We start from the raw sequence: 14,492 nt of genomic DNA on the forward strand, positions 1-14,492 counted from the left end.
AATCCCCATTTGTTCAATGCAGTACATTATGGGCAGCAGAGTGTGGGTAGCTCTGGTCTGCAGGAGAAGATGAGGTCCTTTTCCCAAAACAGGGGGGCTGCCCTCTGCAGTGTATCCTGCACCCCTTGCTCCATATGAATGAATGCTCTTGGCAGCCTGTATGTGATGAGTGTGATCTCAAGGGTTTGCCCATTTCACCTGCCAGATAACCACTGACAGGAGCAACTGTGGTACAATCTGAGAATGAAGTACCTTTAAGGTGGGTGGTGGAGTACAGAGGGCACATCCCTAAGTTAGAGCTGGTGCAGTAACACAGCCCACCCACTCACCTCCCTCAGCCTAGTCTCCTTATGCAGCAGTGGTTCTCAACCTTCCTAATGCTGCGACCCTTTAATACAGTTCCTAATGTTGTGGTGACCCCCAACCATAAATTATTTAGCTGCTACTTTATAACAGCAATTTTGCTATTGTTATGAATCGTAATGTAAATATCTGATATGCAACCCCCAATGCAGTCGTGATCCACAGGTTGAGAATCACTGTTATATAGACAGCCCGGAGACCATGTGTGGGAACTGTGGGAACTCCACTGCCTCTGCAGTACACTGCTCCAATAGCATCCCTGGCTTTCTCAGACAGTACTGGAGAGCCCTTACCTGAAGACAAAGACTCTCTTCCTCTGCCCAACTCTCCTAGAGCCCTCAAGAGTTCTTTTGTCTCCAAGGCTGCTTAGGATGTCTCAGGGCCTCCCAGCCCCTCTCTTTGTGCTCCTTTGTGGTGATATATTGTGTACCCCAATAAAGCTTATCTGGGGATCAGAAGATAGAGCTAGCCACTAGATTAGACATAGAGGCCAGACAATGATGGCACACACCCTTAATCCTATCACTTGGGAGACAGAGATCCATCTGGATCTCTGTGAGTTCAAGACCACACTGGGAACAGAGCCAGGCATGGAGGCACACACCTTTAATCCCAGTACTGGGAAGTACACACACCTTTAATCCCAGGTAGTGACGTCTGGGCAGAGAAAGGTATATAAGCCGTGAGGAAACAGGAACTCATTCTCTTGAGGCTGAGCATTTCATGGAGGTAAGAACGTGGCTGGCTTGTTCTGTTTCTCTGATCTTTCAGCTTTGACCCCAATATCTGGCTCCGTTTATTATTATTATTATTATTATTATTATTATTATTATTATTATTATTAAGACAATTTAGCAACTCATGTTAAACTTCTTCAAAAAGGAATTCATAAAATCCTGGCACATTTAATACCATCAGACACATCTAAATGGTTAAAAACAAGTCACTTCACACTCTGGACCTTGGCTTGTCATCTTTGAACTTATAATCCAAGTTGTGGCTGGAGAGATTCTAACTCATCACATCCAAGTCAGTGTTCAGCTCACCCCCAATACCAGCAGCAGGGAACTAGTTTACATTCTTGAATTTTTGGGGCCAAAGGAATTTAAATGACAGTGTGATGCACGAGTTGGAAGACGGATTTCTTTTTGTGTCGAAAAATAATAAAATAAACAACAGTTCTCCCAAAACAATGAGTGTGTGAAGAAGAACACAGTACTGCCTGCTCCCAAAACAATGAATGACATAAGCATGCAGTGATGTGGAGGATCCAAGGATTACAAAGGCAAAATTCACAGGTTGTTAGGAAACACTCATCATTGGCTGCTGCAGGACCCATTTCACAGGTGTGAAATGTGTCAGAAATTCACAGGTTGTTAGGAAACACTCATCATTGGCTGATGCAGGACTTATTTCACAGGGGTGAAATGTTTCAGACCACAGCTAGACTGACAGTCGCTAAACAGATGTCCTTACAGGTGCATCTGTGTGTGTAAGAGACACAGCAGTGGTCTTTGTGTAAGGATGTGGCTCTAGCAAGTTCTTGTGATAGTTCTTGCTTGGTATAGCTCTTGGTATCTGGCACACATACTGTGACCTTCATGGCTTAGGAATTGGCCTAACTAGGGCAATGCGGAATAAATAAATGACCCACACACATGCAGAAAATCTGGGATCAGCTGAGCCTTGTGCTCTGATGGGGACACACAAGCAGCAGCCCAGAAACTCAGCACATTTATTTTATGCACCTGAATCAAGCAAGTTTAGTTGATCTCCACAGGGTTCTCCTAGGGGAGCAGTCTCAGACTGTAAACATCCTGGGTGAGGAAGCTGCAGCAGACACTTTGGGGCGTACACTGTCAACATCCTCATGTGGACCAGAGGAAGGCTTTGGCATTTCATTGAGCCTGAGGCATTGGGGTCCTTGACATGGCCACGCCCATGTCAACAACATACATTCACCCAGGACTTCTTCCATTCTCCACACATACATACAATCTTTTTCAGGCCTTCCTGACTTTATTTTATTAATTTGACACCATTGTGGTTGTGGCAGTATTCACAGAGACTGCTCTCCTAGGACCTTTAGCAGGCCCCCATCTGCTCCTGTCCAGACCTACCCCTTTCCAGGAGCTGCAGTGCCTGTAGTTTCTCTGGAGCCTAACATCTGCCTTTTTGTTTTCTTCCCCCATGACCTGCTGCCCCAGGGCTGGCTGGGTTCAGTGTTTGGATAGGAAGAGCATCATGTGTATATAGAAGTCATAAGCCCTAGGGCCCCTCTGCCACTTCCTCCCACCCCGTAACACAGAGGAGCCAAAGTCTTATCATATTCTCACACAGAAGCAAAATCTTATTGGATCATGTATCAAGTAACAATAACCACTTGATGAGTGCAGAAAATTGTTTTATTTATTTTACAGTCCTTTCAAATAACCAGAGGCTCATGGTAATATCCCCATTAAAGATGTGTAAGAACTGTGGAAAGTTAAGCCAATTCTTTCGGACCATAGAAGCAAGCAGACAGCAGAATTTGAATTTACTAATCTAAAGCATCCTGTGTTGCCATCGTCTTACTAAAGGTGTGTTAAAGGTCAGAGGAGTCAGGGCTGGACAGCTAGCTCAGTCCATAAAGAGTGTACTGTTCTTAGGACTCACATACACGCCTGGTGAGCGTGACAGCCTTCCTGAAATTCCAGGGCTTGGAAGGCAGAGAAAGGGGGTCATCAGAGCAAGTTGGTGAGCTCTCTGCTAATTGGTGAGCCCTGGGTTTCATTGAGAGACCTCCCCCTTTCAATGAATAAGGTAGAAATCATTCCTGGGCTATCCTGATGTTAACCCCAGGCTTTCACACTAGCACACACATACACGCATGCTTCCTCATACACACATGGTTCCACACATGTGAGCATGCACACCACATACATACACATGCCAAAAAAAAAAAAATCAAGAGTCCTTATTCCAAGGCCCTCAATGCTGGATCCTCTCTTCCCCTCAAGGCCTCTGACTATAAGCAGGGTGCAGGCAGCACACACAGTCCATCTACTAACCCTTCTTTCCCCACTGGGTTCCCTGGATGCTTAAAAACAGGGACTGGCCCTAGACCTGTGTCTCTGCAGCCCAGAGAGGGATGACCACCCAAATTATTCGATAAACCAATGATGCTGAGGGTAGCTTAGCATCTCATCTAAGACAGTGTAGTATCAGGTGGAGTTTCCATTCCATTTAAGTAATTTTGGAGTTCTGTGTTTGGATTGCAAATGTCTTTAATACTGAATAACACGTGGGAGTTATGAAAGCTTACATGCATGTGCCCCTGTACACCGGGAGGCATGATGAGGAGAAGCTAACCTGTCCCTGATGCGTGAGGCTCAGGTACTAAATAATGTTGCTGGATTTAGTATTTAGGTTTTAATGTCAGTGTAGGAACTGCACAGCTGTGAACTTGAGCAATATATATATATTTTTTTTCCCCTGGCAATGCACATGTGTCAGAATCTAAGTGGCACAGCAGATCTGCAGTGGAGCCCCAAGAAGCAGTGCTTACATCGAGGACCAGAGCAGGCTCACCCTGTCAGTGTGGTCCTCACAAAACAATACTGCAAATGCCCTCATGACTTCGGATGACAGTGTGACTCGCACGATCCCTAGACTTGCAGGAAATATGGATTTCGTAAATCGATCACATATTTTCCACGGCAGCCCAAGGAACAGATTTGTTCCTCCCATTCTAAATGTGTTTGGAGTGAAATTTCTTGGGGAAAGCCAGGAAACAGACCACATGCATTAGCTTGATGTATGAAATGTTTGTGTTGGTGACTGGAGCCTGTTACTCAAGCAGGCTGGGCCACAGCTCTCCGTGCCCAGGTGGGAACACTTAGTGGGAACTGTATCCTCTGCCACACACACGACTCCCTGGGAGGGAAGATTAGAATTCCCCAGGCACGGAGTTCTTTGGAGTTTCACCTACAAAGTAAAGCCAGGCAGTCGCTTATCAGGGCAGGTTGATTTCCAAGATCTTCCTGCCACTAAGGGTCACGATCATGCTCGAGGCATTGGTGTGTGGTGTTTTCAGGTACCATCTACGTCAGCCTATGAGGGCCGCTCGTCTTTCCCTCCTAACCTAACAGCAGCAGTTTTTAAACTCCCATCTTCAGAGAGCCATCACAGGAGGTTATGTTGACTACCTGAAGAAGAGAATAAAAGAAAAATATAAAACTATGTTTGCACTCTATGTTCACAGTCTGGGTGAAGTTATCAAGTATTCAGTTAGCATATGTATTTCTGTGAAATCCAGTAGCTACACACTCTTCTATAGTTGTAGTGCTTTCCAGGACTTGGGATGTTTGTTGATTCTGGGATGTCTTTGCCTGTTCCACTCTGCTCACCTAATGATTTTTTTTAACAGAATTAAAGTGTATAATTATGGTTCCATTCTTTTCATAACATATTCATGTTCATTAGTAATTCAGGATGTTGTTATTATTAGCATTTGCTATTTATTGAGCATTAATTATATGGAAATATTTGCTATGCACCTTCCACTAGTATTTTATTTAATTCTTGCCACAACACACACACACACACACACACACACACACACACACACACACACACACACATTAGACACATATATTTATATATATGCATCCTTTGTATTTCTCTCTTTTCTGAGTGAGAATTATGTCTCAGAGAGACTATGTGAATTGCCAGAGGTCACGCAGTTAGGGATGAAGAAACCTGGTACTGGATTCTTGAAAGCACTTCATTCTCATCACTGCTAGCACGGAGTCTCCCAAGTAAGTTTAAAGCCAGTTGCTCAGAACAGTTATTCAAAAGCCAACTGCCCAATGTCTTCGCTCCTCAGGCATCTACCCCACATCACTGGTTGACTTCCTCTGCTCTGAGTCCAAGCTAACACTGTCATGTCTGCTTTGTAAAATACTGCCAGCCCTTAAATCCCTGGACTCCATGTTTGTAGCTTCAACAAGTTCGGGTCATGTGCTACACAGTTATCCACGCGATAGCTGGATCTGTCCTAACAGGAAGAGCTTGTGCTTGGCATCATTTCTTAAACAGAACAGTAAAACAATCTTTACACAGGTCTCACGCTGCATCCACAGTTTGAAACGTGGTAGAAAGCTTGTGAAAAGATGAACATGGTTTACATACAAATAATGGGCTATTTTATATGGTATGGAATCCTGGGAAATTTTAAAGTCAATCTTCTATAGATACTGAGGAAAAACTGTTAACTCAGTCTCTTTAAGATGCACAGTGCTTGGCATTCTGGAAAATTCCAAGAATTCACAGACTCTACTCATACCTGGAAACATGGTGGACCACATGGAATTGAGAGCCAGCTGGGGTCCTGTCAGCACCACCTAGCTGACCTAATCTTAGAGATAGTAGTCAACCTGTGACAGTATCAGGGTGTGGCTGGGTCCCATTTTCATGTACTGTGAGGCCCAGACAACAGTGGCAATCTCACTCCCAGTGAACCAGGCTCCTCTGAGTCCTTGGCTATTGTATTAGGGTTCTCTAGAAGAATGGAATTTATGGAATGAATATATATACACATGTGCATATTTACATACACATACATATACATAATCATAACACACACACATATGAGTGATTTATTAGAATGGCTTACAGGCTATGGTCTAGCTAGCCCAACAATGACAACTACCAATGGAAGTTCCAAGAATCCAGTAGTTAAGTTCATGATGACTCAGCCGGTCTTCAGTATACATCAGAATCCTGAAGCAGTAGGCTCTAATGCCAATGAAGGAATGGACTTGCCAGTGAGAGCAAGCAGGCAAAGAGAGAAAGCTTCCTTCTTCCATGTCCGTGATATAGGCTGCTAGCAGAAGGTATGGCTCAGATTAAAATTGGATCTTCCCATCTCAAAAGATCTGGATAAAAGTTACATCTTCCCACCTCAAAAGACTCAGATTCAAAGTGCATTTTCCCACTTCAAATGATTTAATTAAGAAACTATCCCTCAGCCGGGCGGTGGTGGCGCACGCCTTTAATCCCAGCACTCGGGAGGCAGAGCCAGGCGGATCTCTGTGAGTTCGAGGCCAGCCTGGGCTACCAAGTGAGTTCCAGGAAAGGCGCAAAGCTACACAGAGAAACCCTGTCTCGAAAAACCAAAAAAAAAAAAAAAAAAAAAAAAAAAAAGAAAAAGAAACTATCCCTCACAGGTGTACCTCAGCTACTTAGGTTTTAGTTAATTCTAGATGTAGTCAACTTGACCACCAAGAACAGCCATCACAGCTGTATGACCTCACAATCTTCACCACAGTCCCAGGCCATCAGTATCCTTTCAAAGATGGAGAAGTGGAGGTACAGAGTGAGGAAACAATGTCTTCCCACCCCAGCTGGAACAGCCCACTCCAACCCAGGCTATTGGTTCCAGTTTCTCACCTTTAGTGTTGGTACTAGAACCGATGGTCTAACGCTGAAGCTGGAAGCAGGTAACTCTCACTCAATGCTAGTTACATTGATCAGGTACAGATCAGGCACTACAGTACAGGTCAGGTCAATGAAACTGTGCAGTCTCCTCCCTGCTCCATAACTGAGGGCTAGGGTCTAACTGAGACACCCGTGGGTTTGGTCTAAACGCTGCTGCCCTGACAGTTGTCAGTCTCCTGTCTCTGTGCCCACGCAGGTCGGTGGCTCTGTCTGTGCCCACTCCTCCATGGCTTTATTATGCACTTCCTCCAATTCCGAGGACCTCCTCACTGCCTTCTGTTCTTCTTCCTTTCAGATGTCAACCCATCAGAGCTTCTTAGTCCAGGCTCAACTCAAGACCATTTTCTCCAGAAAGCCTTTGTACCACAAATGTGGATAATAAAATTCCTGTGACGAAGATCAATGGATTACTCTTCTCTTCTGTCTTCTCAGAACTTGATACTTATGCTTCTGTTACAGGAGTCATCTTAATCTGCTGTTAGGGTGATCTGTGAACTGTCCTAGGAGACCTACTAGGTCCCCAGGAAGTCAAGCCCAAGCTTTCCTTCAGCATTGGGCCAGTGCTCCATACATGCACAATGCCACTGAATAAAGCAATGTGTGAGGAAACAGGTAAAGTCCTTGAAGATGTGACACACCCACATGGTCTTTCTTTTTAAATCATCTTGCAGAAGAGAACATTGAAGGTTTGCACTCCACATGGAGGCTTCTAGGGCCTTATTCAGAGGAGACTTTCAAATTCGGCCACGGTAACATTGGTTTGCCCTGTTAGCCTTTGATAGGAAGGGATATTAGGAGGGACTTTATAGCAGTGCCATAAACAGAGTGTAAACAGGCCAGAGGAAAACAAATGTGACAACCAGGGGTCTGTTTATTTCTTTTATTTATGCTCTGTCGTCTGTCTTCAAATTAATTTCTGGATCAGAAGTTTTAGAGGCAGTTGCTGTGCTAGCCTGTAATTAAGTGTATGAGCAGAGCCAGGGTTTGCTCTCCCTGGGGTTGAACTGAACAGTAAAAAATTTAATCAAATCAGCAATTAACAAGATTACCCATGACTCTAAATGCATCGCATGTCACCAACACTCCATCTTTCAACGTTTCTCGTCTCCTGGCTTTAGATGGTTCGGTTATAGCTCTTCACAGAGAAGGTCCTGCCTCACTGCGGTTGGGCTGCTTCATTAATCCTTCAGTGTGCCCTTGGTTATTCATGGAGCAACTCAGGACATGGCCAAGGCAAGCACTATTCCAAGTGGATTGTAACCGTTCTAGAGTCTCCTCCGAGAGCAGGAAGCTGCAGTTGTGAGGTATGGCTCCTCTACAGTGATGTTCACTAGGCCCATGTACTGCCTTGCAGGAGACCTGGGTGGACTAGGAGGTCTCAAGGGGCAATGTAGGTATCAATTCTTCCATGACCTCACAGCAGCAGACAACATTATCTGCACAGCCTTGGAGCTACCCCTCGGAAGGGAAGAGACTATCTCAAGCCACCCACTGGCTATAACCAAATGTTTTACCCTGTGTAGTGTCTAAATATCATGAATTTGTTGCTCATAGGTATAGAGTCTGGGCGTCCAAGATCATGGTAGCAGTAGGTTTGATGTCTGATAAAGCCTCATTCTCTTCTTGTTCTATCCACACATGAAAAACAAAGCAAAACAAATGAAAAAGCTACCCCACTCCCTTGGACCTCTTTGGTGAAGTCATCAGTCCCACTTATGAATGAATTATTTCTTCAAGGTCTCATCTTCAAATATCGTCCTAATGGGAACTGGGCTTTGAGTTGGAAAACTCCGGGTGTCACCATGACAAAAGAGCAGAAGTATCAACCTAAAAGGAGGAGAGGCTTGTTTAGACTCACAGTTTGGAAGTTCAGTCCATGGTCAGGGGTCTCTTGTTCGGGGGTCTGTGGCAAGGAAGCTATTACTTTAGGACTGTGTGGCAGAAGAAACTGCTCATTTCATGGCCACTAGGAAACAAAGATAGGAAGATACCAGGGTCCTAACACTGCCTTCAGGGTGTGACCAGGCTCCTAACACTGCCTTCTGGGTGTGACCAGGCTCCTAACTCTGCCTTCAGGGACATGGCCAGGCTCCTAACACTGCCTTCAGGGTGTGACCAGGCTCCTAACACTGCCTTCAGGGACATGGCCAGGCTCCTAACACTGCCTTCAGGGGCATGGCCAGGCTCCTAACACTGCCTTCAGGGTGTGACCAGGGTCCTAACTCTGCCTTCAGGGTGTGACCAGGCTCCTAACACTGCCTTCAGGGTGTGACCAGGCTCCTAACACTGCCTTCAGGGGCATGGCCAGGCTCCTAACACTGTCTTCAGGGGCATGGCCAGGCTCCTAACACTGTCTTCAGGGGCATGACTCCAATACTTAGAACTTCTTTTCCCTATACCCTACCTTCTAAGCGGTCCACACCTCCCGTTATCTCCATAAGCAGAGGAGGCCCTGGTAGTCAAAACTTTACATATGGGCGTTTAAGAGGCACATCTAAAGCATGACAAGTTATAACAGACATCTGTTTCACACCAGCCCTGGCTCATGTTGAGCTGCTATGTTCTGGAGTAAGTCAGGTCACCCTGGCAGGTCTCAGATAACTGCTTACTTCCCTCTCAAGATGGCTTTAGGGGTTGAAAGCTCTGAACAGACCTCCAGGGCTTGGCCTGATACCCTGTGATTGTGTGCGTGTGTGTGTGTGTGTGTGTGTGTGTGTGTGTGTGTGTGTGTGTGTCTGTCTGTCTGTCTCTCTGTCTGTGAGGCTTCTGGACACATTCCAGATGAGGCTGCCAAGGAGTTACATCTGAGTGAGAAGTGCTCCCATACCCTTAAAATATGCCTGGAACAATCTGAGTCGCGTGTTCAATGCTACCAGGCAAACGAATAGATCCCTGGGTCCCTAGAGATACGTACTATTTACAAAGGCGCTTCTGTGGATTCTCCATTTACTAAAATAAGTACCCCGAGAGTCCAAGCAGATGAGCCCTAACTTCAGAGGATCCACTATCAGGAATAAAGAGTGAGACAGGCCCTTCAACAGCAGTCCCCACGCCTGCATCAGCACCGCCCATGGAAAGTGCAAACACCAAGTGAAGAATGGTCATTACAGAACACCCAGGCTCATGAAAAGGATGTCTTGTAGAGGCAGGAAAATAATCCCAAGCGAATGTAAACTTGTGAGGGAAATGTTTGTATAAGATGAGCTGTGAGTCGGTTACAGCTTCAGTTGGCCTAATGGTTAACTACATCAAAAGGGGGGCAAATCATAAATACAGTGCGATTTCATGAGCTTTAAACAAGAGGACATATTTCATGTCAAAGACCATAATGGGTTCTCAGAAGGGGATGGGTGGGGTTGAAGCTGAGCCCGTGAGCGACAGCAGAGCGAGCAGGAGGGAAGAGAGCAAAGGAACCGTTAAACTGGGTGGAGGAAACTCAAATTTCTTGCAGGTTTCTTGAAAACATCAGTTCGTAGAAAGTGCCTGGAGCTGGCGGTTCTGCAAATGAAAGGGGGAAATTAGGAGTTAGATAAGATCAGTGGGGCCTGGAAAAAAAAGAGAGCAGAGGTCACCATGGGGTTGGGAGGGGCCACCCACTGCCAGGAAGAGCAATCATTGGGATGTGGAGTGCAGCTGTGTGCGAGAGGGCTCCCTGTGAAAGGCTGGGGGACAGACAGCTCCTGAGTTTCTGAGGTATGACTGTCACGGAGGTACACGCAAATGGTCTTCGATGATGAGCACCAGGAAAAGAGCACATGACCCTCTGTGGGTGGGCCCCCTCAGCCTCTTCATAGGGTCAAGAGTGCGAATATGCCCTGCTCTGTCTCAGCTTGTCCTCACAGAAAGTGCCTGGCCACCCTTCCTTGCAGTAGGACTGAGGAAGCCTGCGTGCGATATTAGGTGATACCATGAAGACGCCAGGATGAGATGAGTAAGATGGACATTGTTTCTGGTGACAATTTGCCTGTGGCTCCAGGTGTCATCTTTGGTGTAAGTAAATCTAGGTGAATGACAGACACACTGTACAGATCATGCCAGCAATATCCCTTACCCACATATGACATAAGTGCCTTTGCTACTAATACACTTCGAACTCTTACAAATATTGATCTCACAGTACCCTCTCGCTGAGCGTTTAAAGAGCTCATTCGGACAGTGACAGGTACAACCGAAAAGGAGCAGAGGCAACCCAGAAGCCACAGGACTTGGCTCTGCAGTGTCACTTTGGGAATGCTGGGAGGTAGAATTAGTGACACTGGCAAAGGGGTCTGGTGGGCCATGAGGACGGGCACAAGAGGGACCTCCAAGATGGGCAGCCCCTTCGCTTTGGGGGGAGTTCCTGGTGTAGAAGTGCTATACTGAGATAAAAGCTTAGTGTTTGCACAAAAAGCAGCACCTCTAGGGCAACTCTGAGAAATACAGTTGAGCTGTATCATCTTTGGGTCATTATAATTCATCAAGTGGATTTTGTGTGCGTGCCACTCGACCCTAACCACTTAAAAGAGCCTTTGAAGTGTCTGTGCACATATTTGAAGATGGGATGAAGTGTCCTTGGTTTTCCCTGGGAAGTGCATGTTCTTCTGGCCTGAGTATTTACTGCACCATAAAGACACAGGTTACAGCTCATTTGCACAGAGTGCCAGAGAGTAGGGTTGTTTACAGGGCAGAAATGCATATAAAAGAGGCACTTGAGTACTGGACATGTTCCCTAAAGGGGCAGCTTTCAGGACTGACAGGGCTGAGCATGCTTCAGAGTCAGTGGCAGCAACCTGGAGCATACAGGCCACCTATCTGACAGGCAATATCAGTTTGTAAAGCTGAAGTCACACTGTGTGATAAAAGGACAGTACCTACCAAGGAGGAAAGCAAGCCAGACTATGGAGCTTCCCTGCCCCAGGGCTTCAAGAACCTTTTGTCATGTCTTGGCCTCAGCTGGGAGCCAGGTCCTTTCAGCTCCCACCTCTGGAGGCAGGATGCACTTGCAGTATGTACTGTACACAGTATGTACAGTACACCTCAGGAGTCTATTGTCTGTGTGAAGGCAAGGCAGACTGGTGTAAAGCCAATGAGGATGCCCTCAAGCCTAGGGTGATGTGTGCTGGCAGTGTGCAATGTTGTGTGTCAAAACAGCAATTTCATTTTTTCAGTCATATTTTCACACAGAGCACATTACTGCTAGTCATGAATTTAGAAAGAAACCACTTTCCTTTTAACTTCTCTCAGGAAGTTATTTTTAAATTAAAGCTCTATCTTCAAAACCTACAGAAAACTTGCAAGAATACTGCAGGTTAGCACTACATGCTGTTCAACTCTGGTCTGCTGCCTCAGCCCCTCACTGTGCTGGCCGGCCTGCTGTTTCCGCCTCTGCCCGTCTGTGACGTGATTCTTCTGTCATTAAAATTATTTGGTATAACTTGTAGAGATTATGAGTCTTCACCAGTAAGTTTTTACTGTTTGTCCCCTAATAACTGAAATGTCTGGTACATAATTACAGAGTCACAATTAAATTCAGAAAATGTAACATCAACAAAAAACCGTTAGCTAGTTTAAAGTTGACTCTCAGCACCCGTGGGTTATATATCTACTAATTCAACTAGCCTCAAAATTTTTTTTTAAAAAACCAATGCCTATAATAAACATGTACAGACTTATTCCCAAACAATGCAATATGAATATTTACATAACAATTACATTTTATTAGATGTCATCATCTAGAGGGGATGCAAAGTATTCAGAAACTATTTGCAGATTCTATGCAAATACATAACCAATTTGGGCATTCCTAGATTCAGGTCCAAGTGTAGAGGGGCAGGGTGCTCTGGAAGAGCAGTGTAGTGAACATTCAGGTGTTGCTATCCCTAAATTGTTCTAAAAGCTTCCCTGTCCAAGATCTCATTTTAGGTTCCACAGTCCATCTATATCTCCTGTCCCCTCAGCTCCCTTAATTCAGAGTAACCTGAGCCATCTGTAATTTTTAGTGAAGTTGAGGATTCTAAAGTGCCCCCTGGCCATTGTTTCTGTGCAGGTGTAGCCTTCTAGTCCTGCTGTTCTGCTACAAGGAAGAACCTCCTGTGACACAGCCCCTTGTCTTTCCTGTGACCCACCCGTTTGTTTTATTTCGCCCAGTGATGATAATACTGATGAGTCTCAGGTTCATTCCTTGAGTTATGACCCACCATTGTCATTGTCCATTTGATGTCCCACTTTTCTCAGGTTCCAGCAGCGGCAACCCCGAAAAACGTCTCCCAGATCCCTTTTGCCATGGTGCATCCTACATTGCAGCTATTCTTCTCTTCTCTATCCTGGAGTTGGAATCACATTGGCTTTTTTAGTGAGTCTGCCACATTTTTAACAAGAAGGAATTTTGTGCCAGCTGACCAATCTCTCTTCATTATGCACTTTCACACATCCTTATGACTATGAGTCCAGGGTCTACTTCATTGAGATGAACTTCTTTTTAATTCCACATATGGGAAAGAACATAAAGCATTTGTCATTTGGTGTTTGGCTTATTTCACTTAGCACAATTTCTTTCAGTACCATTTATATTATTGCAATTGACAGGGTTCGATTATTTTAATGGCTGACTTGCATTTCAGTGTGAGTGTGTGTGTGTGTGTGTGTGTGTGTGTGTGTGTGTAAGTGACAGAGAGAGAGAGAGAGAGAGAGAGAGAGAGAGAGAGAGAGAGAAACTTGAGCATCCACAGATTTGGAATGTGTGTGGAGGACATACATATATCAAGCAACCAACTACCAAAAGATATGGAGGATGACTAGACATGTTAATCCTTTTTATTTTTGATGTCTCATTTGAGAACTACTACAGACTTACAAAAAGTTCCTCAAATAGGAAGAAACATTCTTCTTTGCCTTTCATCAGCCTCCTCCAGATGTTAACACCTACAGATACAGCATGAAGCTCAACGCCAGCTACACTGTTACGATAAGACCATAAACCAATCTTCAGACTCTATTCCAATTGCCCCATTTTTCCTGGCACTGCCTGTGTGGTCCATAACTCATGCGGGGAAACACCTGGCTTTCCACTGCCCTTCTACTCAGGCTCCTCTAGTCCTGCATAGTTCTCTCTGCCTCTTGTGAAGTGATGCACAGAATGTCCCTCAGCTTGGGTTTGCCTGAGGTTTTGTGTGTCACGTCAGGAGACACTGTGGCCTTAAGAAATCCATTTCTAGACAGCACACACTGTCTGGCTTTCTAGAAGGGATCCTGGTACTCCTAAGATATGATTTAGGACTAAAACTGAAATGAGGCTTGGAGACTAGCACACAAGCAAGCTGCTGCAGGCCACACAGCCACAAGCCTCCTCCCTTTCATTCCCCTCTCTCCACATGTGTATCTGAACTTTCCCTGTCATGGATAGTCTTTCGGGGACTTCCTTCTAACCACAGTTCTCTGAATGTTAAGATGAATGGATGAAGGAGTGAATGCAGCATCCTTTCACAGGCTGGACAGGCTGCCCAGATGGAACACTGAAAAACTCTCTGTGCTCTTCTACTTCTGACACACAGCACATACAGTACACAGCTTCCACTAGGTAGCACTCAGCATGGGATAGCCTGGGACTTACCTTCTCACACCCCTCTATTTTGCCATAGTGAGACTCTTACCAGCCATTCCAACTAGGGTTC

Source organism: Peromyscus eremicus, chromosome 5, assembly GCF_949786415.1.
Source record: "Peromyscus eremicus chromosome 5, PerEre_H2_v1, whole genome shotgun sequence".
NCBI lineage: Eukaryota > Metazoa > Chordata > Mammalia > Rodentia > Cricetidae > Peromyscus > Peromyscus eremicus.